Source organism: Macrobrachium nipponense, chromosome 17 (genome assembly GCF_015104395.2).
Source record: "Macrobrachium nipponense isolate FS-2020 chromosome 17, ASM1510439v2, whole genome shotgun sequence".
NCBI lineage: Eukaryota > Metazoa > Arthropoda > Malacostraca > Decapoda > Palaemonidae > Macrobrachium > Macrobrachium nipponense.
Genome location: NC_087210.1, coordinates 84,367,427 through 84,388,672, shown reverse-complemented (window position 1 = coordinate 84,388,672; position 21,246 = coordinate 84,367,427). Strand labels below are relative to the sequence as shown.

The window sequence follows — 21,246 nt, the reverse complement described above, 5'->3', positions numbered from 1 at the left end:
GAGAGCCTTATGCTATATTGGAGGCTTTAAGAAAATGGAGACAATACTCTAGCACTTGTGTTAAATCCCAAATCTGCAAGCAAAGCAAAACAATGAATTACAAAATCTGCATGGAACTGCTCTATCCCTAGAGATAGCACCCTGCTAAGATAGCCTAGTAGCTGTTCCTATGATTGCCCTATGATTGTATTCACACATTGTCACATGTCTATTAGCATAAAATCATGAGATTACTGTATGTAAAACCTTATACTTTTGTACAGTAATGTACAAATAATTACGTAATGTGTTTCTTTAAAAAAAATTAATCTTTTCTTTACAAAATACTTTTGCTCAGAAGATTCGTTTCATCAAAATCCAACTGTTCATAAAATTTCTTAAATGACAAATTAAATGTCTGAATTATAACTTGTGCAGCCACTGCTAATTGGATCCCTAATGAAATAAAAAGCTAACAGAATTATAAGAATAACTTCATTACAACAACACAGAATTAATTTTCTCCAAATAAAATAAAAGAATCTATGTACTTTCTAATTAAAATCAACATCAGGCTCTTCATCTTCTGGATCAGGATACTCAAAGTCTTGTGTCTTTACATCTGCATCCTCGCCATACGAAGCGCCAAAATCTGCTTGTATCAGTAAGTCCGTCAGAGATTCCTCTTATTAATATTCAGTGGTATGTATCTTACTAAAGAGAATTCTTCCAAAACAAAATTGACCTAGAGCACTTGTAAGTTTACGGTACCTGAAATATAAAACAATATTACAATTAGAGCAAGACTGATAAAACAGAGAATGAATTTCAAGCACTTTTCTTCATGTACATTTAAATTAAATCACACAGTACCAGTTACAGCAAGTTGTATCTTGTAGAATATCATATCTTTGAAGATGAACTCTAATCAGTCCCTAAAGGGTTTAACTCTTCCATGATTAAAATAAAAAACAAATCTGAAACACCTACAACTGAAGTAAAAGGATAACCTTAACCTCAAAGAACTGCATTAAAAGAAAGTTCAAGAATGAATTTTACTAACACAGTCTGTCCATCAGATGAACCCAAGAGAAAAAACGTGCACTAAGTGTAGCAAAGGTCAGCAGCATTCTCTAAGTAAAATATTAATGAGCCACTAAGCTATCCATGATCAATTTCATTTTAATAAGTGAAATTGGTAAAAAAAGGACTAATTCCTATCTAATGAATGCCAAGCAAATAGGATGGTGTTATCAGCTACAGAAAGGCACTCACTATAAAGTTCAATCACATGACACTTTATTCAGTACACTTATTCAAGCCCAATGAACCTTAAACAAAATCATTTAAGGTAAAAACTCTCACCACCTAAAGGAAAATGAGGATAACATAGGCTGAAACAACAAAAAAACAATGAAAGAGTCAATGTATCTGTCCATACTGACAGGAAACACTGATACAACCATCTTCTGTCAATAACAGGGACTTGTGAGCCGTGATGATGCTCAATGGCGAGCCTAAAAAGGATGTTGACATAACCTAACACAAGAGTAGTCATGGGTTTTTTTAGTGCCAGAATAAAACATGTGTTCTAAAAAACACAACATATGATTATGCCCTTTATTAACATTCATAAATTTCATGAACTCTGAGAAAATCAAAATAGCATAAAAAAATATTGTACTTACTTTTTGTTAAATTTTGAGGACACTGTATCAGAAACCAGAAGCTCATGAATTTCTGTTCTAAGAAAGTTTCTATCTGTTCTTGTGCCGCCTGGTTTAGAAGGTCCATTTTTGTAAGAACATTCAGATTGTGGAACCTAAAAGAGAAATACAAAATTCAAATGAAGTGGGGGAAGAAAGATCATGTTGCAAATGAGGAAGTTGTGAAGAGTGCAATGGTTTGGACAGGTAATGAGCAGGGTTTAGGAACAATTTGTCAGAATATTAGCTGATACAATTTAATATTATTAAAAAACACAAATACAAAGAAAAGGCCAAGCCATCAATACTTGCAGCCCCTTCAACTGCATGATATTTACTCGAATATATGTATTTTAATTTTAAATTTAAACAGCACTCTTTATATACATACCTCCAGCTGTACCATGACGACAATGCAGCGGTAAGGGACCCAGAGAGGAACTTTGAGGCATCAGCCATATAACCTGCATCCAAAATAAATACAGCACAAACACGGAAATCCCAACTCTGGAGTTGTTGTACCATCCTGAAAAAGAAAACTGTAATGTATATATGTATAGTCATGTAATGTACACCTGAAATACACATATGGCATAACATTTGACAGCAATTACTTACAGCTAAAAAGTACTAAAAAACTTAGTGACAGCAATTACTAACAGCTAAAAGTACTAAAAACTTAGTTACAGTGACAACACAGCTACATCAAGTATTTACTTACTCTTCATAACATCCATGTGAGTATACAGTTCAATCTGACCTGGACAATCAAATAGTATGCAGTCATCATCATAGTCCCCAAGTTGTTCCTATAAAACAACCAGATATTAACAGCCATGAAGCAATTTTTAAATACTCATGCACAAGTTGTCTGTCTCTAATATATAATTTTTATTCATAACAATTAACAAATTTTTCTAAAAATATACCGTTCTTGCCCTACTGATCATGACAACAAGGTTTTTAATTACTTTCCTGATGATAAAGCTGATTTAGCCTTATTGTTTTGTTAATTACAGACACTGAAAAAGAAAAAGATATTAGAATTGAGTCTTCAAGGATAAAAAAAAAAATGCTTACTACTTTAGATACTGTACTTTACCTTTAACCATTCACGACCATCTGGTTCCATGAGATATTCCATGCAAAAGACTAAACCTCCATTTGGCCCAAAATCCATGTCTTCAGCTTGCATAACATCATCGACATGGATTAAGTCTCTTACATCAAAGAGGGCATTATAAGAGAAGGCTTCTGCTGCCGGATCTAAATTTACAACACTGAAAAAAAAAGCACCAAATCACAGACCAAGTACAACAAATATGGTATAGTAACGACAGCAAAAACTATACTCAATAACAAAATCAAACTCTCCTCTCTATCTCTCAGTTCATGATACCGATAACACAACAGTAATCTAAAACAGTATATACAGAAATGCTGTATATAGTTAGATTAATTGAGAAGGAAGTCAATAATATAATATGGACTGCGAACGTATTCATAAAAAACGTTTATGCTAAAAACAAAAAAATACCTATATAAAATCAAATGGATTATAATAAAAGTAATCTGTTTCAACAAACAAAACCATGCATGGAACAGAAACACAGGAAATGACTTTAATGCCACCAGAGGCTTTTGGCTAGGAATGGTGTCTGAAGAAAAATGTGAAGTTTAAATGGGCTACTATCAATGAATGTATTTGTGATAAAACAATACATACTGTATACTGAGAAAAGGACTTCAATAAAATCCGATTAGTAGTATTAGGTAATGTTAAAAATACATCTGTTACTTACTTGATGACTCTGTTCAGTGTTTCTGCATGTTTTTGAATTGCGGCACAATATGTAGACTTCCCTGATCCAGCAGGGCCTAAAACAAGCTGAGCATATCTCATATTGTTAGCAGGTTTCTAAATTTTATTTTACGGTACGTAGGTATACCTATAATGATTTTCTTGTCAGCTACCTAGTAAAAGGCACAGGACCTGAAAGAAGAAAAAGATTCAGGGCTAAAACGGAGTAAGAAACTTACATACTAGCTAGGTAGGTGCAAAATGAAATGCCACCACTTGGGCCCATGTGATAGGTACACCTTAGGATAGTAGCCTTGTATAGTCTATCTGCAAAATAGGCTAGCCTCGAACATACACGTGACCTAACCCACGGTTTACTTACGATAATAACCTGCATGGTTAAGTACCTATGCTAATATACCTACCTACTAACTAGTTACCTACTAGGTAATACCTAGGTAGGTACCTAGTAGTACTACTACCTACCTAGTAGGTAGGCTACCTAGTAGTATGGTACAGCAAACCATGTAATTTTTACCCGCTAACTTCCTATTATGGCCCTTTAAATTCGTTAACTTCTTTTTATTCACAACCCCAATAAGGTGGATACTATTAATACTTATAGAATTCAATTTTACCTGTATCTGGAAGGACAACGATACTAAAAATATATAAATACCTTCTCTAAGACAATCCTGCGACATTAACGAGGTGCCAATAGTAGTAGTAGTAGTAGTCGACAGAATGTGCTTTTGAAACGGCTCCCATGCTCGTTCTATTCCTTCTTTGTCTTCGTTTGTTTAAGTTTATTGTTCCTGTAATAGCATAAATCTTTTATAAATGTCTTCCTATTTTCAATTTCCTCTTTCGACAGATCTGGTTCCTGGTGCCTGGTTCCAAACGCGCACTCCACAGATGCAGTTGCTGGCCACACTACATGTTCTCATGTTGATTTCAACTTTACTCGTACTTAGTTTTACTTGACAGTACTGCAAAATGTTTATTTTAATTCATGTCCATTACAATTCTCAACAGCCTTAACACCCACCCCCACTTTACATATATTTCTCAACTAGATATTATAAAATATTTCCACTTTACTTTTAACCAACCCCCTTAAATACCCTCCCTTTTTTAATTGAGGCACAATCATGGTATTAGCTTTAACAGATTCACAACAGGCTTCATTTCCAGGGCTAGCCTTACATATTCCTCCAATTTTCTCTTAGGGGATTTTAGGGTCTGTAAAGTAATGTCCTGATCTGTTTTTTGTATGATTTTACACATGAATAAATGTTCGTCGGTGTCCTCCTCCTCTCTGCAGATATCTACCGCGTAAATAGGACATTAGCCATCAATTCTTCTTTATTTTCTTGATATGGCTGCTATATCTATTTCTAATGTTACTTATATGTTGGGCAGTAGAGTTAGAGATATTTAAGTTTTAATTTTTTCTTCACAGCACTAAAAGTTTGTATCTTCCCATTTTAGCCTATTCATGTAACTTAATTTTAATGTGCCTAGTCTAGCCCTATTGATCAGCATTGTTTTTTCAGTGTTGATTATACCAATTTCTTCTTTTATGTTTTCTTTATATTGTTTATAGGCCCTAAAGGTTGTCTTGTCATTCATGTCTATCTGTCATGTTTTTTTTTTGTCTCAGTTATTTATAATTTCTTTTAACTGCTTTAAGCGATTCAATTTTACTTAATTTCATGTCTAATTCTTTCATATAGCTACTGTCCACTGGATTTTGGTAAGGCCTACCACGGTTGTCGACTCCACTTACACTAACTCGGTTATATTTTGATCCTGCCATTTTCTATTTGTCATAAATGTACAGAAATGAAAAATAATTTTGCAAAACTTACGTCATCTGTTGAAACCACGTTTTATTTATATCAAACACGACACAAAGAAAGAAAATAACGTGCAAGTGAGGCGTTCAAAGTCAGAAGAACGTGCATACTACTACTATAGTTTCAAGATCTTGTGGAACTTGCAATATCTAAGCTGTTCCATCTGACGGATCTATAAATCTACAAAAGCCAATAAAATTTTATTTTATTTTGGCTGTCTACAAATTTCAGGGTAAGTATGAACTGTAAATTCCTTAAAAATCAGTCTGTACTACCTACCTACCAGTTCACTAGTAGACTAGATGGTAAGAATCGGCATCTTTAACAGGTACTAGCCTAATAACCATTTTTTTTTTGGAGGGTAAAAAACCGAAAGAAAACGAGTGGTTTGCGCCAACATTAATGGGTAATGGTTACAGGTGCAATATAAGTTAGCTAATAGCCTACTACTAGTACTTCTACTATATGGTTCATGTAATTGGCTAGGAATTAGCTAGGGTAAAGCTCACACGCACGTATGCTACCTAGCCTACTACCTACCTACATAGGTATCCATTTCTGTAGTAAAATCATAATAAAATGACAAAGCAAGAAGATGTATCAAGTACAGTTACAGGAATGCATCTTAAACTATCCAAGGCACCTTGTTAGGTTATAAAATCTTACCATACAAGGTTGGTTCCTGAGGCACAACTCAAAATAAAATAATTGCCCCCTTCGATTGCTCTTGATTACCTATTTAGCTAGTAAGTTAGCTATACACTTATTATTTCGTGGTTTGTTGGTATTACTAACATAAGTTTAATGTTAATAAATAAAATTTATTTATTTCATTATGTGGTCAGGTGGACCCACCCCTGCTCCAACCTAACCTAACCTAGGTACATGTTCACACACCAAATGAAATCTAACCCAAAGTGTAAGGCACTGATTAAAACAGAGAGACATCCTAACCTAATCTAGGTTGCTGGTGAGGGCTTTGCCCCAATTACACCCCCAACGTAACTTAAACCTGGAGCTCTCTAAGTCACTGCATAAAAGACAGGGATGCATCCTAATCTAAGGTAGTGGGGTCCTAATTATACCTCATTGGACCTCCCATCCTAAGCTGAAGTAGGTGATACAAATTATTGTCCCACTATTGGTAATTTTACACTTCCTTGGACACATGTGCATGGGGATCAAGTACCCTTCACATACAGGTAGTTAGGTGTATGTTTAGCTGATTGCTTGTTATAAGACAAAAGGTAGATTTTTTTAAACATTATGCCATTGGCACATATTTCTTGTTATTGTTATAATAAGTAGTCATTCACAGACCATCTATACTCAAATTGAGTTAAAACATTCTTCAATTTTGATGTACTATTTCTATTTACAGGAGAATCATGCCAATTAAGTGCAGCACAAAGTGTGGCAGGAATGCTGTGCTGAAGGTATGGTAGTGCTTTTGTGCAGTAATTTCTATTTTAGCTAATCAGATTAGCCTGTAAGATATTATATAAAATGTTTTATTTGAATTTTAACCAACTTGAGAAGTTTTTTAATGTTTTACATTTTATTTACTCATTATTTTTTAAGGGTTATTTTTCATTTCATGAAGTTTTCACTGAAGTTACTGTAAATGTACTGATGTACGTATTGTAGCGTTGTCAGTTTGTGGCATTCTGTTTCTTTGCGGATAAAAAGATTACTTAAAAATTATAAAATATTATCTCTCTCTCTCTCTCTCTCTCTCTCTCTCTCTCTCTCTCTCTCTCTCTCTCTCTCTCTCTCTCTCTCTCTCTCTCTCTCCTTTGAAATATAAGAAGTAATTATTTGTGGAGGAATATTTTTGTACAGTATTGTACTGTAAAGCTTACTTACTGATATACTGCTCAAGGCCTGTTAAAAGAGTTCATGTCATTTAAAACCGCTAGTTTATATATTATTTGATGGCCATGTTTTAAATTAGATGAAGTGTGATGGTTTCTGTTCTCATAAAATGGCTGAAAAATTTAATAAAAAATAATTGTATTTGTTACTTACAGAGGCCCAAGACAGGAGATACAAACTTTGCAAAGAATGTTTCTTTTGGGGCATTTGAAGAGGAGGTACATCAAACTATAACAGCAGCAAATCTCTTTAACTCAGGAGATTATGTTGCTATTGCAGCTTCAGGTAACATTTGATATATTTATTTCGAAATGTAAAACTTTTTGTGGCACATAAATATGGAACTGTGTAATTTCCTTGATGGGATATAATGAATGCTTTACTCCACCGTGTGTTTGGTACTGATTAACTATTGGACTACAATATTTGTACAGTAAAGCTGCTTGGTACCACATGCATTTTGAAACATAGTTATTAATAAACATTACCTTAATATAATTTATCTAGCCCTAAACAAAAAATCCCCAAAAACCGCACCAAAATTTACCACATTGGCAACCCTGTTACCTCCTATTCTGTCCGCCAGTGGCAACACTGTCGTTGACAGATACGAAAACCTTCCCTCAAATCAGTTGTTAACGAGCGCCCGTGTTGTTTACATCACGGCCGCTCTTTATAAATTTCCTTAAACATTTTTGTGCCTTTAAAGCTTTCATTATTTGTTAAATGAAACTTTATATGAATTACCACTCACGCATTACATCACGAAATAGTGAATTAACTTTGATTTCTGTTGTGGTTCTTATCTTAAATACGAAACTTTTGCGCGACCCGGAACTACTGACCTGTCCAATTCTACAATGGATTACCAAGAAATTACGATGCTTCCTTCTGCCAGCAACATCAGGAACTGCCCGGTTTGTGGGACAAGGATGAGTAGCAGGGAGTATGAACCCCATGACATTTGTAGTTCTTGTCGTGGACAGGTTTGTGACTTGACTTCTCGTTGTGACGTATGTAAGCCCTGGTCTGACGAGGATATGACTGCTTATATGAAACGCCAAACAATCTTGCAGCGTAAAAAGATCGGTTAAGGAGAAAAAGAAATCGATTGCTATAAAACTGTATCTAACGAATTCTTTGACTTGGGCGCTCATGATTCTGGCTCTTCGGTTTCGGTATCGTACGACTCCGATTCCGAATTAATTGATGCTTTGCCCCTGTACAACCGGTAATTAGTGAAGTTAGTTCTTGGATGTAGATTCGAAGATTTTGGCAATGGAAACTACCTGGAAACAGAATTTTAAGAAATTACAGCTTAGTCTAGATAGAGATATTTCTGCTAAGTTTAACAATCTGTCAGAGAATTTTCAAGAAGCCTTTACTAGAATGTCTAACACACTTTTAGATTCATTTTCAGCTCCTCGTCAGGTACCTGTCGACAGCACCATGGGTAACGGTGCGACAGATACCCCGGCTTGTGAACCCCGTCGTGGCGAAGGCCTAGGGCCTAGGGGGGATCCGGTCCGGGCAGGTGCCTAACGAATCTTTACCCAACGTGTCCCCTGTTAGTCCCGTAACAGTGCCAAAGGGCGCTTTTCTGGGCTCAGCTCGTGTCGGCCTATGAAAGTATCCTTAATATCATTCTTTCTAGGCTAATATTAGCCTAAAATTACACAGGAAAAAACAAAAAACAAAAATTAAGAAAATGTCAGTAAAACTGATCGCTCACTCTTAAAAAGAAGTGTCGGTATGATATAGGGGCGAGTGTGGAACACTACCACGAGACAAACACCAATTAGAACTTCCCTATCAGAATCCCCCCAAGAGAGAGCTGATACCAACGGGCGATGCAGCCTCTACTACTACTACTAGAGGACGCCACGGACAGCAGCGCCCCTAGCGGTCATCCTTAATTTTTAGCGCCAGCGACAAGTCGCCATTTTCTTGTGCTCGTGCTTTCTTGGATTTTATTCGTACTATCTACGATGGAACGCTCTGCAATTGCCACGGCTAAGTTAAGTAACTCATAAGTAACATTTTACCGTATTTTTATCTTCCGGGTACCAGTATTTTCCTCTTAATAGGTCATATACGGTTCCCCGGTTGTCTCGTGGCGGCCATGCCGCCTCGTAAGAATTCCCGGTCCTCCATACTGGGACTTCTTATACTTATGGGCTTACTTTATCACATTCATTGTTTTACATCGAGTTTTAGCTAGTTCAGCCCTCCTACCATTCTCTTAGCTTGGTATTTAGGGCTATTATTATTTCCGGCCCAGCATCCCGGCTCTTGCTCTACATCGGCTATCGCTGGCTCCGAGTAGGCTCCTGTTTCTTGGAACAGTCTGCCTCCTCCTGGGCTTCTTTCTCTTTTACTAACAGTGTCTCTTCCACCTTTCGATGTATTTTTATTATTATTTAGGGTGTTAGGCTAGCCTAGGTGCTTGTTCCATGTATTGGTACAGCTTGGTTCACGTGGGCCCTACCACGGTTGTGTTGCTCGCGGCCTAGGCCACTTGCGGTCACGTGTTCCATAGCACCTTACCCTGCCCCTTCCCTCCCTCTCTGATATAGGGAGGAGCTGGGGGACCCCTTGGTTGTTATGACAACCTCATCACCTTCTCTCACACTATCGGAGGTGACCAGGGGGTCCCCCAGCGGGGGGTATAGGGCGACCACTATGAGGTACCGGGTCTCCATGCGGGTAGTTGGTGAGGCGGGGAGGAGTAGGCCATCCCTCCCCCCTTTTCTCGCTCCCGCCGTGTTTCGCCGGGACCTTCCTCCCCCCCTCCCCAGTTGCTCAGCCACCTCCCTCACGATACGTAAGGAGCCTTCCGCTTATTTAGGAGAAGGGGGGAGGGATATTAGTGTCAGACCTAAGATAGCTAGTCGTCAGGATTTTACTTCAGAGGAAGTTTCTAAGTTAGGATCTGACGATGATGATGATGATGACGCGGATTCGTGTGATATTGATGTTTCCTCGAATGGATGTCATGATGTAGAATTCAAGAAACTTTTTGATTTAATTTTGAGTTTTCTTACCTCAGGCGAGGCCTAAAGAGCAGAAGCAGCCTCCGCCTCGTTGTATTACAGAAGGGATTTTTCTTGACGGTCCTTCCCGGTCAATGGGAATTTTTACATTTTCCCTTTGCCCAGAGGTTTCGCGAGAGTGAGGACGGACGTTGCCGCTAAACTTTCGAAGGTGATCGGGGAAGGGAAGAGGAAGCTCTCTCTCTTCTACGACACCGGAGAGGAGTTTACCAGGTGGCGGATGATTCTTCATTCTCTCGACCCCCCAAGCCAAATCCTGATTTTGTCCGACTTTCAAGTCAACCCTTGCCTTCTAAGGCTTCGGTCTCTGTCTCAATTGAAGATTTTATTGCTATGGAGGCTGTTATGAGCTCCTTACAAGAAGCTCAATCCTTCATATGTGGGTCCTCGGAGGGCTTTTAATGTATATCAAGGACTCCGGGTTTGTACCTCCTGATGCTCTCTTTTTGAGAATTCTGCTCATGATCCATTTCAATCGCTTCTGTACATCAGAACGAGCTTGCTGCTTCAATGCAGGCCTTTCTTGTTTCTCTAAGGCGTAACCTGTATTTGTCGCAGTTACCCTCCTCTGTATCGGAGATTCAGAGAACCCGTCTGTTGTCCTCTTCTCCTTTTGGCGATTTCCTTTTCGATATTTCTGTGCTTTCTGAGGTTTTGAAGGAACATCAAGGTGATGCCTCTTCCAAGCTCACTGGGCCTTATCAAGAGCTTTTTCCTCTGGTCTTCCTCCCATTCCTTCAAGGAGTAAGCGTAAGTTTAGGACCAGATCTGTACCTTCTGCTCCAGCCCAACAACCTCCTTCTGGCTCTTTTTTCCAGAGTACATCTCAGGTTGCTGGTGCTCTTCTTCATCCTCTGGTGCTCACCCTTTGAAACGCGGGAGAGGTTCTTGGCGTGGCTCCAAGGGCAGAGAAAGAGCTCAACCTCCAGGAGGACCTTCTTCTTCTTCTTCTTCTTCTTCCTTGTCTCTGCGTAAGAATTTTCGGAAGTAGGAGTCATCACCTCGCCTGGAGACCGCAGTAGGAGCTTGTCTCTCCCCGCCATTGGTCAGCTTGGCAGGGGAGAGCGGTGGATGCTTGGGTGTGGAGGTCCTGAAGGAAGGTTACGAGATCCCTTTTGTTTCCAGACCTCCACTTTCCAATCGTCCTCTCGAGTTCAGCAGTTATTCCCCTCACTCAATCAGGGGTCAAGCCTTGGAGAAGGAGCTTTCGGCCCTCTTGGAGAAGGATGCCATAGAGCGAGCTCCTCCTTCTCCCGGGTTTTACTCTCGGAGTGTTTGTAGTTCTAAAGGCCTCGGGTGCCTGGCGCCCCATCATAGATCTTTCGGTTTTGAACAAGTTCATTCTAAAGTCCAAGTTCAGGATGGGAGACGGTCCAGACTGTTCTTTCATCCGTCAGGAGGGGGGACTGGATGATTTCCATCGATCTGCAGGATGCTTATCTGCAAATCCCCATCCATCCAAGAAGCATGGACCTTACCTTCGGTTTTCACGGACTCGGGAGTTTTCCAGTTCAAGACCCTTTGTTTCGGCCTCACCACTGCTCCACAGGTCTTTTCTCGGTGATGGCTCCTGTTTCAGCTATTCTGCATCGGTTAAATGTAAGGATGCTTCGGTATCTGGACGATTGGCTAGTCCAGGCCGAATCTCTAGAGAAATGTCTCCGGTCGAGGGAGATAGTTCTGTCTCTTTGTGTCGAGTTGGGCATTCGTGTCAACTTCGACAAGTCCAATCTAATCCCTTGCCAGATCATGACTTATCTGGGGATTGTTTTGAATTCCCAGATTTTGAGGGCTTCTCCCGCTCAGAAACGGATAGACAAGCTTCTGAGTCTGATCGAAGAATTTTTGTCCTCCGTAACGCAGCCAGTTTCTCTTTGGAGGTCTCTCCTGGGCCATTTGTCATCCCTCATCCAACTGGTTCCCGGAGGTCGTCTCAGAATGAGGTCCCTTCAGTCGACACTTCGCCAGTCATGGGATTTCGTGTCCGAGGACACGATAGTCGCCTCTTCTCCACAATGTCGGAAGGATCTCCGTTGGTGGATGCAAGTTCACCGCCTCAAGTCAGGGACATCTCTTCTTTCAGTTCCTCCGGACCTAATGTTTTGGTCAGACGCCTCGGATCAAGGTTGGGGCGCACACCTGGGCTCCGAAGCCGCTTCGGGCCTTTGGTTAGAGGAGGAGAGGAGCATGTCAATAAATTGGAGGGAACTGAGGGCAGTGTACCTAGGCCTTCTTTCATTTCAGGAACAACTGTTGGAGTCGGTTGTCGCGATCTTTGTCGACAACACCACAGCAGTCTCGTACTTGAGAAACCAAGGCGGCACACAGTCGGATCTTCACTTAAGAAGCCCGATCAATCCTGTGTTTTGGGCACAGACAGGGGGATTACGTTGGTCCCTCAGTTTATCCTGGGCCATCACAACGTCTTAGCAGACGCCTTGTCGAGACCGAACGAAGTTCAAGGGTCGGAGTGGACACTTTGCCAGGAAGTCTTCGACAGCCTCAGGAAGAAATGGCCTGTCACAGTCGATCTGTTTGCCACCCCACTGAATTTTCGGTGCCAGATATTCTTCGCACCCTTACCAGACTCCTCAGAGGTGCCGGGACAGACTCTCTTTTGCAGGACTGGGAGGGACTTCAAGCCTATGCTTTTCCTCCGTTCTCTCTGGTGAGGTCAGTCCTCAACAAAGTGAGGGCAACCAAGCGTCTGGATCTCACCTTGATCGCCCCCTTCTGGCCACAGAAGGATGTGGTTTCCCGACCTTCTGGAAGCACTGGTGGAACCCCCCATTCGCCTGCCAGAGAGACCAGATCTTCTCAAACAACCCCAAATTTTCATCGGTTCCATCAGAGGCTCCACATGCTTCATCTTCATGCCTGGAGACTGTCAGGAGGTTCTCCAAGCACGAAGGGTTCTCCTCCAGAGTGGGCGCGACAGTTGGCTCTTCGCCAGGTCGGCAATCAACCAGAGTAAATTATCAGGCTAAAATGGTCGGTTTACAGACGTTGGTGTAAGTCTCAAGGACATTCAATTTCTAGACCTTCCTTACCGAAAGTAGCGGAGTTTTTAGTTCATTTACATCATGACAGGGCCCTGTCACCTTCGTGCATTAAGGGTTATAGGTCTATGCTTTCCTATGTTTTTAAGGCAAGGCTTCCTGAGATCTCTTCATCTTATGTCATTAGAGATTTACTTCGATCTTTTTCCCTATCTCGACCCAGGCCGCAGTGTTCGCCTCCGACATGGGACGTTAACAAAGTCCTTCAAGCCTTAAGGTTCCCTCCGTTTGAGCCTCTGAATTCTGCCAAATTTAGGGACCTCTCTTCTAAGACACTCTTCCTTGTCTCACTGGCTACAGCCAAGAGGGTGGGTGAACTGCAAGCACTCTCTTTTCTGGTTGCCAGATCTGGACAAGACATGATTTTGTCATACCTTCCTGAATTTGTCGCAAAGACTGAATCGTCTGATAATCCCATTCCCAGGTCTTTCGTACTGAAGTCGCTGGTCGACTTTGTTGGTAATTTAAATGAGGAATTAGTTCTTTGCCCTGTTAGGGCGCTCTCATGTTATTTACGCCGCACGAAGGACATTCAGGGTCGTCCCCGTCATCTGTTTGTTTCACCCCGAAATGTCAAGAGACCTATTTCAAAGAATGGTGTATCTTTTTTTCTCAGAGATCTGATTGTTAAAACTGGTGGTTCGGCTGCTGGGGAAGACCAGACGCCGAGAGCACACTGTATTAGAGCAGTTGCTACATCAGTAGCTTTTATGAAGAACGTCTCAGTCGCCAAGGTGCTTGAGGCGGCGACTTGGCGTTCTAATTCTGTTTTTTGCTCTTTTTACTTGAGGGATATTTCTCTAGTCTAGGCGACCTTCGTTCTTTGGGCCCGTTGGTGATGGCAGGACAGGTCGTCAGACAGGAGAATTAGGTAGTCTTCCTGTTTTACGTTTGGTTTGCTACCTGTATATTATTCATTAATTTTTGTTTTGTTGTATATATTTTTTGTTTTTGTATTATAACCCATGGCCGTTTTTGACGTAGTTATAATGGGAATTAGGCAGTTTGGTATTTAGGTGTTTTTGATGACAAGGACTGACTGCTTGGCAACTCATGCTGCTTCCATTTTCAGTGTGAAATGGTTCCAGCCACTGGGTTGTCGGCACTGGCGACTACGCTTCTCCCAGAGTCGATGCTGACCTAGGACTAGCCACTGGTTCGCTTGTCCTGACGACTCCTGCTTCTTCCACTGTCCTGGACAGGGAATTAGTCGATGGATCGTCTGCTGTCATCTGGTGACTCGCTCACCATCTACTTTTTGTCTCACCTGTCTTCTCAGAGTCAGACACTCCGTGGAGATCAGGCGACACTTAGTAGCCCTGAGTTTTCTTGTTGACGAAGTCGGTTGCGTTGATACACCCCCGATGATCGTGTAACATGAGACCAGGTTGGACTGTCAGGCATTCGTCCTTCGGGACTGAATCGCCTTTTTGCTCCGCGCTCCTTTCTCTTGGCACCAGAAAAGCTCGAGTTAGGAGTTGCTCATGAGCCGATTCGTTGGCTGGCGACTTCGGGTTGCGTTGATACACCCCCAAGGTTTGCTTAGCTTTGAATCGCCCAGACAGTCCAGACACTCATCCTTTAGGGAAAGAATAGTGCTTGATAGTCTTCAGGGTGCAGCCTTGCTGTCCGCAATTCATCTGACTGGTCACCTGGTCGGTCACCTGACTTTAGTACAGACGGACTGACTATGCACTTACTCCTTGTCCTGTGCTACCGCAGTTGGTGGCATTATGGTAGGAGACTTTGAGTTGTTAGTATCTTTGACCTTGGGTTGAGTTTTGACTGCCTATGATATATCTTTGTTTGTTTTCTCCTATTCTGTCCGAAGGGGAAATTGTATTCAGATTCCCTCCTCCTTTTCAATGTGGTTAATCGGGCTAGATAAATTATATTAAGGTAATGTTTATTAATATGGAATTTTTATTCTAAAATTAATATTAGTAATACTTACCTGTATAATTTATCTAGTCCCACCCATCCTACCCCACAATCTGCCTATCACAACTGATTTGAGGGAAATAAGTTTTCGTATCTGTCAACGACAGTGTTGCCAACTGGCGGACAGAATAGGAGGTAACAGGGTTGCCAATGTGGTAAATTTTGGTGCGGTTTTTGGGGGGGATTTAGGGCTAGATAAATTATACAGGTAAGTATTATTAATATTAATTTTAGAATAAAAATTCCATAATCAAGTACACCAGCAAAAGTGATTTATATATTCAGTTCCCAACAAAATTCCAGTTTCTTTTCAAGTCCTCACACAACATTTTTTGTTTTAGTTTTACTTAGGAAATATACATAGTATATATACGTAGTAGACTGGTCACACTTTTTTTTAACAATAGAGCAGAACCAAAGATCAAATAATCTATGGACAGTACAGTAATGATTGCTAGGGCATTGTAGGTAAATGTTTCTGGATAAATATGTAACTTTGTAAAACAATAAGACAAGTGATATTGTGATTATTTACCAGGAGGAAAGGGAGCTCAACAGTGTTGGCATATATTATGAAGTTATTAAATGATCGCTACAACTATGGGTTGAAGTTGGCTTTGCTTTTCAGTAGTGAAGGAATTACTGGTAAGTCGAACATATATTGGGTTTTGAAGATCCTTTCTTCCTTAGATAAAGAATTTATCACCATCAGAAGGCATTCCTTGGCTATTGAGTAAATAGCCTTTCAAAAGGCCCTCTTTGTTTTTTAAATATGGTTAACATTGCTGAATAATTAGAGTGACTGGCATCTAGTTTCAATTTTATTTTGAAATATCAATTTTAACATACAATCGCTTCAGGTTACCGAGACGACAGTCTTGAAACCGTCAGAGAAATGAACAGCAGTATGGAATCCCTCTCAAGATTTTGTCTTATGAAGAGTTGTATGGACTGGACTATGGATCGCATTGTAGAACAGGTATGATATGTACATTTGCTTAATCCTATGACAAGCTTCTTTTCAGATGATAGTACAGTATACTCCTAAAAAAGATCAGAACCCTTTTCCCTGCTAGGTGTCCCTCTAGGTATCCCGCTAGGTATCACCTCTGGTAGTAGCAATAGTACTGTACTAGTTTATTCATTACCTGATTGTCATTCAAGTGACACCTTTCTGTCTTTGTTCCTGTTTTTTTTTAATATCCTTTTTTCATTTGGCTTTTCACTTTATTCAAATGTAAGCAAAGGCACCCTCACTACTGGATTTTTTTACTTGAGTTGCTGATTACAGAAAATTAATGGGTTGGTGCATAGGAGACTTGAGGCATGCGTTCATGAAATCGTGGATATAAATTAGCTTAGCAACCATCTCTAAACATTGTTTAATATGGAAGTACATAAGTAAATAACCTTTACAAGTTGAAAGGTGATCAACAGGTTACCCCAAACTGAACATCTTATTTAGGAATGTTGCTAGGGCTTAGGGTTGGTGGAGGATAGTTCATCATTAGATTCTCCAGTATTGTTGACAATGTCTGTTATAATTTTTACTAGCATTCTCATTACTGTAGTTTATATCTCTGGCTTTAACATAATTTCAGGACTGTTCATTCCTAACTACTACCAACAAGCTCCATTCATTTACACAGCTGATCAAAATGTGTTTATAACCGCCACTACAACAAATTAATGCTAGCATAAAGTGATTGGTTTATACCAAAAAACAGTTTTGTTTTGAAAAAAAATTATTCTTCAAAACAAGATTATTCTTCTTATTACAAGCCCATTATTTAACTGATATTTCCCTCTCCCAATCCATCCATTCATTGCAGCTTGTGTAGACAACTTAACACAAATATGATTCAGTTTGCAGTGTGGTGGTGTTTTTTTGTGGAACCTTGATGCATACTCAGCCAGGTGAAACTGGAAGGATTTTCCTTCTCTGGAGTGTCTTTAATATTGCATAGGTGCACAATAAGGTTAATGTAAAGTAATGATTTGTAGAAAAAATAAAATGAAAATTTTTTTAAGTGGTTTATTTTGAAAATATGCCCTGTTATGGTCAGCAGTAGTTTGCTATAGTGTATGGTTTACAGCTGTCAATGGTTGTAGGTAATTATATACTAGTTATTCATGTTGCTTTACGAATATCCCAATTTTTCTAGGCAGGCAGAAAAAACAACTGTACTTTTTGTGGAGTGTTCAGAAGGCAAGCCCTAGATCGTGGTGCAAGTCTACTTAAGGTTGATAAGATTGTCACAGGGCACAATGCAGATGACATTGCAGAAACAGTTTTGATGAATATACTACGAGGTGATATTGCAAGACTACAAAGATGTACAGCTATTGTGACAGTAAGAATCAAAGTTTCTGAGTGCTTCATATTTACAAAATGTTCTTAAAATTATGTAAATTTCACTACTGACTATCCATGAGTATTGAGAATTTAAGCTTTTGTAAGTTCTAGCAGTTTGCAACTTAGGCCATATGACTTTTCTTATCAGTCGTCTTTTTCATACTATTATATGTATTGAATAGTTATACATGTAGTTGTAACAGAGTTGTTAGGAGCTCATCAATTTATTAAGAATTTATCATAACTCGTTTAAGGCTGGTGAGTCAAGTCTGTAAATATATATGTTAATCCTTCTAGAACTGACTGGCTCCTTGAATGCTAAAGGTTTAAAGCTGTATCTACATATTTGAAACAGTAATGCTGGTTTTAAATAACATGCTTTTTAAAAATAATTTTCTCAGGACTCAGAGGGATCAATACCAAGATCAAAACCATTCAAGTACACTTATGAAAAGGAGATTGTCATGTATGCATATTTCAAGAAATTGGATTACTTCTCAACTGAATGTATTTACTCCCCAAATGCTTATCGAGGTCATGCAAGGGCTTTTTTAAAGGATCTAGAGAAGATAAGAGCTACTGCAATTATTGATGTTATTCATTCAGGTATGTTTATTAATCGTGGTTTCGTCAAATAAAGTTTATTTTTCTTATGCATTTTACTGGGCTGGAGATATTTTCAACATCGAAGAGCAGTTTGCATTTCTTGTGATTTGATTGCTTTCGTGTTTCAGTTCCTCCAAACCATAACCCTCACCTTATCTTTTCCAAAATTACTTTAAAGGAATTTTTGAAGTTTACCGACTATTTTTATAGCTAAACTGTAATATTTACATTAGAAATAGTTTGTTTGCCTGACTGACCTTTTTAGAGCTAGAAATAGCATTTTAAGTGTACAATTACAAAGATTTCTGCTGTTTTAGAAAAGTAGACATATTGAAAGTGGATTTGTTGGCTTACCATAGACTTTTAGAAATTGAGAACATTAATTGTTATCAAGTATATTGTATTAACCATTCTTTTTTTTTTTTTCTTTTTTTCCTTAGTCTTTTTGAGCAGTTAAATGTTTTTAGTGTTGCTTTTAATTTTTATATTTGCTAATTAACATAAATAGAATATAATAAGCACTTTACGAAAGGTTTAGTTATTTTAGTATAAACTTTTACTTTTACTTGTTCCTTGGCTTCAAGGCAATTTTCATTCTTCAAAAAGATTTCTTTCTTAAAGACCATGCTTTAGGAACTTCACATTGTTAAAAACTACCTTAATGTTTCTTCACAGGTGAATGTTTGTCTGTTCGTGATGGTGTTAAGCTTCCAACAAGATCAGTATGTACACGCTGTGGTCACATCTCCTCCCAACCAGTATGTAAAGCTTGTGTACTCCTTGAAGGTCTCAATAAGGGTAAACCAAGATTAGGGATTGGCAAATCTTCTAAAGTTCGTGAGAGACTAGGAGACAATATAAGTGACTCAAGTGGTGGAGATTTTAAAGCAAGTCTCTCTCCAAGCATAGCAGAATTTTAAGTTTGCAGAAAAAGATCCATTTCTGATATTTTTTATTGCATAAGTAATGCCGTTTCAAACACATATATATTTATCCAATGCAGTCTTGGTGACAAAGTATGCAATTTTAAAATTTTAGAATTTGCAAGTGCCTTTGAAAAAGCATGTTGTAATGCTAGAGAAACCAATAGAGCACAGAATATCTATAGGCCTGTCCACATGAGCGGGCCTGATCGCCGTGCTCCGGGGTTGATGGGCAAATTCTGGCGGGCTTACGCGTGAATGTTGTCCACACGGGTGAGGCGATGGAGAGGTGGGCGTGCCCGACGATGCCAGTAGTGTGTTCAGTGCAGTACGATAAACATGTTTTGTAGCATGATAATTGCTTTGTGTGTGATGAAAAAGAAGAGAATATGGTGCAAAGAATGGCTCAGTAAAAGATATGTATATGGTTAACGTACGTCTGCTAGAGTTGAAGCTCAAGCCATCAGGCACCACCATGGTGATTTTGCTACAAGACCCATCGGGCAATTTGATGGTTTGCCCGTTAGAGGGGAGGTCTGCCGATCAGGCCCGGTCTTGTGGACAGGCCTTAAAGCGGATAAGCAGGCCCTTTGGAAGATGAAATGTGGAAAAGGCGCAGGACTTTCAGGAATAACATGTAAGTTGATAAAGCAGCAGGAAACGCTGTTGTCAGTGAGCTGCTTAGAAGACATGAAAATAAAACAAGTGAAGGGATACAACCTTAAGTAGGAAAAGAGCATGATACTGAGGGAATGGAAATGCACCACAATGCAGGAACACATAAGAGGAGTAATATTGCTCAAGCATGCTATGAAAATATTGGAGATTGATTGATTAGTTCTTGCTGGTGTCGCAATGATGAAGTTATTGACGCTAAAAATATTGGAGGAGTGTGGAAGATTTGCTGTGATAAATTATTGAAACATATTATCGTCAGTTTGGCTTCATGTCAGAGATAAACAAGAGGAGCAGTCTGATCTGTATAATGAGGCAGCCGACAGGAAGAGAAGAATTCAGAAGAGATTATGTTACATATTTCTGGACTTTGAGAAGGAATTTGAAATAGTACTAAGACCAGCAATTTAATAAGCCTTATATGAATATAAGGGTTACTACAGTGATTATATGAATATAAGGGTTACTACAGTGATTGAGCTACTCATGATACTGTACCATAACACAAGATCTAAACAGTGGCAAGTGTATCAAGAGTTTGAGATAATTGTGGAAGGGCCAGGTAATCATAGCATACGCCATAAATGGAGACAGTCCAAACAGGAATTCCATAAGACAAAGAGTGTAGAACTAATTTCACATTTACCATCATAAAGACACTAATGATGGATGTCAGTAGTAAGACAAGACCTTGAGAAAGAGATGAAATTTTTAATATCACTATGTAGATTGCTTTATTTTTTTAGGATTATATTGTGGCTGTCCAAATAGAATTTAATCAGTAAAGTATACTAATAACCAGATTCTTCTTCTAGGCTTGGATCCTTTTTCCCCATCTTGCCATTTCTGTCATTAACTCGGATGTTTCTATACAAATGCTTGACCCCATACAGTATGTGGAAGTAGCAGGGCAAAGACTCATAGAAGGCCTAAAAAATAATGAAGAAAAAGAATTTGTAAAGACCTTGACCTAACGCGAGTTTAAGCAAACAACGTGAAGAGAAATAATTTCACTTCAAGACAAGATGACAAACTAGACTGCCACACGACCCATCCCATTTTAATGCAAATAAAAAGTTAATGTCTGTACACAATATATTTTACATATACAAATCAAATCTGTACACAATATATTTTATTTTACACATACAAATCAAAATCCAGTCACTCTTTCAATTGCTACTGCTTGGTCATGTGTACTCATCAATCTATAACTTGAAAGCTCCATGCTGAAAACTGCTGTGCCAGACGTAATTGTTCGTAAAGCTGTTGAATATCCTACAAGCTCCGCTAAAGGGCACTCGGCATTTATTACCTGAAAAGCAAGAAATGTTAAATGAATTATTGATTATTAAATGTAATACATACTAATACGTGTACGTACTAGTTTCTTACATTTTTTATTTGAAACAA

At 39.2% G+C, this 21,246-nt stretch overlaps 3 pseudogenes; 1 reads left to right on the top strand and 2 right to left on the bottom strand.

Moving 5' to 3' along the window:
- Positions 1-457: 457 nt before the first annotated feature.
- On the bottom strand, positions 458-4,321 carry LOC135196084 (GPN-loop GTPase 3-like; annotated as a pseudogene).
- A 923-nt stretch (positions 4,322-5,244) lies between these two features.
- LOC135196397 (cytoplasmic tRNA 2-thiolation protein 1-like) lies at positions 5,245-19,526 on the top strand (annotated as a pseudogene).
- A 142-nt stretch (positions 19,527-19,668) lies between these two features.
- Positions 19,669-21,246, bottom strand: part of LOC135195974 (ribosome-releasing factor 2, mitochondrial-like) — a 35,086-nt pseudogene continuing 33,508 nt past the window's right edge.